We start from the raw sequence: 3986 nt of genomic DNA, 5'->3' as shown, positions 1-3986 counted from the left end.
ATTGTTTCTCGTCTCTTTTATTCGCTTTATTTATTGCTTTGATTTTAATTGCTTTATTATTTTGTTCTTTGATTTTAATCATGTTTTCTTTATACACTTTGATTATTGTAGATCTAAATATGTGTGAGTAGTTAATTTCTAGGGTTCTTGGGGGATATATAATTAATATGAATGGATAATTTGTTATTGTTGATTATTGATATTGCATGATAATTTCTTATTGAATTGTTTTAATTCCTTACAATTGGATTATGAATCGAGCAGATGTGAGTTAATTGTAAAAGTATAGCAATATTGAATTGATGAATCGAGCAGATGTTAATTTGATATCAAAGGCTAATTTCAATAGGAACTTAGATCTAGTAAATTGCGAGAGCCTGTTAGATAGATCTATGTTGATTAATAAATTGCTAGAGCCCGTTAACCATGTTATATTTGCAATATTGATTATTTATTGTTATGTTTTATCCCGGAGTACTAATTATTGGTGAACCTGTGACCCTAGGGTTTTTATTATTGATTTTACCCTTAGATTAACTCATTCAAATCCTTTTTGTTCCTTAATAGTTTAGATTATATTAATTAATTAGATCTAGAAAGACTTGTTTCCCTATGGATTTGACCCTACTTCTCTATCTATTATTAGTTAGTGGTTTTAGGAATTACTTTTGAGTAGGTGATACTGTAGGACTTTAGATACTATAAGCGGAATTGCATGAATCATATTCATAAGCATCTAAACACCAAGATCAATGCATAACACATAAAGAACAATTAATAATACCTTTGAAGCGTGAATCCACTAGCAATCGAGAAAGAACAAACGGGAGATAAAAAACCCTGAACGTGATTCTTATACTTAGTTCACGGGCACAGATTAAACCTCCACTAATGCTAGTTAGTCGTGATTGAACGCTTCAATCAACCTTCAACGGAGAAGAGAGACAAACTAACCACGAACCACCACACATGCCACCTAGATGGACGGTCGTACGGACAAGGGGAGGAGAGACACAGAGAGAGAGGGCCGTGTGAGAGAGAAAGGGGATTAGGGTTTTGGGACTTGGTTGCTTAAGTTACAATTAACTGACTTGTCAATTGTTGTTTCAATCTAAGTCTTGGATCTTATTTATAGATCATATCTCTAAATAAGAGTCCATGTCAAGCCCAAACTCCTAATCCTAATCAAACTACTCTAGCACAACACTCCTTATGGTCTGTCATGATCTCATGAGGCCCATTAATGGGCCTCTTACTCGTTTAACCCAATGCCCTTGTTGTGTGACCTCATAGGATCCATTCTATTGGGCTTTGGAATATTTGACTAGCCCAAAGATCATTTATCATATCTAGCAACAGACAATGATGACCCAAAAGAACGAACTTATTATCTCCATAATAGTGATCCGTAATATATCTAGTAATTGCACATATCGAAGACTTAATTCCTTTAATCTCCCACTTGTCTGAGACAAGTGCGCAATGTTCAAATTCCTTAAGTCAATGTGCGTCGAAATGATAATATGATTGCATCTCATGTTGAGATCATATTAATCTATAAATCTTCTCTTGAAATTTGGGTTAGAATTACAAAACAAATGATTACTATGTAATTAATTTGAGCACAACCACGCATTTTCTAAAATCTCCCTCTTCAAAGGCCCAAGACACATTCCTAACTAAATAGGTAGACTCAATCCAATATTGTGAAACCAAAGCTCCCACTCAACTTTTGAAGTGACCAGGAAACACCCTTTATAATCTCTAGTTACGGGTAGACGTTTGAATGTACCACAGTTAAATAAATCATTGAATGGAAACCATGTTCCACTCATGTCAAAGCAATCCACTAATATATTCGGAAGCTCTATACTTAAACTTCAAAGTAGGTCTATAGTTCGATCATACATCATTCATGCATATCCATGTGATTGACCGAGCATCACTACGCTCCTATAGCCCATGAAACTGCGCTATCCAATCAATCTTACATACTAGTACATTTATTGAAATCATTTATGTCCACTTTAATGATTTCGAACTAGGAACTTAAATAATATATGAATTTAGTTCACTTGTGGGGTTTCATTCACCAGGTCATCAACCTGATGAGCCCATCAATTCATAATTATTTTGGACATTTAATTTAATATCAAAACCATGATTAAATAAGATTGAAACTTTGTTTCAACTGATAAACATAATTCTGCAAGCTAATGTATTACTTATGTAATATGCTTTCTCAGAACATATATACAACTTAGATTACATAACTTACTTCAATCCAAGAACCTTGGTATGACTCTCATACCTTTGTCATGGAAAGGGTTTAGTAAGTACAATTCATGAGACATTCTCATAAATATAAATTTTCCAACTTCTAAATTTTATAATAATATTAATCTCCATACATTAAGAATCTTCCTTCATCCTTTCGCAAGGAACTTAGAAATTTCTAATTTGTATTCCAATGTCACATTGGATTTCGATTGAAATCTATCACCACTTGTCCTTAAAACACGTGAATCAAATAGACGAGTATAGTCCATGACATGTATGATGCACCCTTTGCAAACTACATAAGGAGCATCACTCAAAACCTTAATTTCATCAACCTTTCTCAAAGCATTGAATCTTGTTAAGCTTTGTGGCATGTTATATGGGATTGAAACTCTTTTCAATATAATGTTGAATCTTATAAGAATCATATCAATATAAGCTTCTTAACCTAGCTCAAACATCCTTCTAGACCTATCTTTATAGATCTCGAATCCCAAATGTACTCATCATCCTCTTCAAGGTTTTTCGTACAAAATGCATTAGCCATACTTGACTCTTCAAGCAATGAATAATTTCTCTTTATACTAGACCAAGAAGACTATATAGCTCCCACTAAACATATTTTATACATAACACCTTTATTTATGAGAACATCAAATAATTTTGATTAACTCACAAAATTAAGAACATTAACTCCATGATGCTTATTTCAATCCATTAAAGGAACTTTTATGCATCCCTAGGGTTATTGGTTTTTCAAAATCATTCTGATTGTATCATATACAAATATTCTTTCATGAACAATTTCAAGAAAGTGTTTTGAAATCCATCTACCAAATCTCATAAGGTAGAAATCACTAGAATATCTTTAATATATCTTTACAACATGTAAAGTTTCATCGTAGTCATAGTCATACTATGAATTAGTTGAATCCTTTGAAAAGTCTTTGATTTGTTTAGTAAACACTTTTCTTTCTTGTCTGTTTTTCTTATAATGGGTCTCACCCAATTAGGCAAATTAATCTAGTGTCATACACTTGCTTACAGACTTAGAATCTATTTCAGATTTCATGGTTGTTAAACCACTTTGGAGTTATAACTTGTCAAATCATCTTTATTAATTGCATAATCATCATGTTCCAAATAAATATTTTTAGAACTCTTAGTTAATATGAAATCATATTTCTTTGGCTAAGTTTTACTTATGCTAGTCATCATTGTGGGTCTTTATGCAACAATTTAAACTCATACAACAACTTTGTTTAGTTTTCAATGAGAAACGACAATAGAGGACATGCACTTGGAATGTACTACCTTCTACACATGGTTATTATTCCCATTACAATTAATGAGACCACGCCTTGTCATTTCTAACATGAGGTGAATCATGCTCATATTGTTGCTTTGATTCGATTATTCTCGAATTTCTTCAAGATTTTCAAATTAACTTTTCTTGAACTTTTTCAAGGCTCTCAAATTTTTCGAGATTCTTATACTCCCACTTGCCTTTTGAAGAGGCGCATTTAGCATAGGGTGAACCAACCGTAGTTTGAACCATTTTTGTTTGTTGCTTTTCTCGAACTCTTTTGAAAATTTACACTATTCCCACTAGACCTTTTGGAAATGACATCTTATCCATAGAGGGCACCTACTTGAGCAACAAACATTTTGTGCTCAGTATGACTTGTGTAGTAGTACCCCGTGCT

The sequence above is a fragment of the Chenopodium album genome, chromosome 14, assembly GCF_948465745.1.
Source record: "Chenopodium album chromosome 14, dcCheAlbu1.1, whole genome shotgun sequence".
Classification (NCBI taxonomy): domain Eukaryota; kingdom Viridiplantae; phylum Streptophyta; class Magnoliopsida; order Caryophyllales; family Amaranthaceae; genus Chenopodium; species Chenopodium album.
This window is presented reverse-complemented; position numbering follows the sequence as displayed.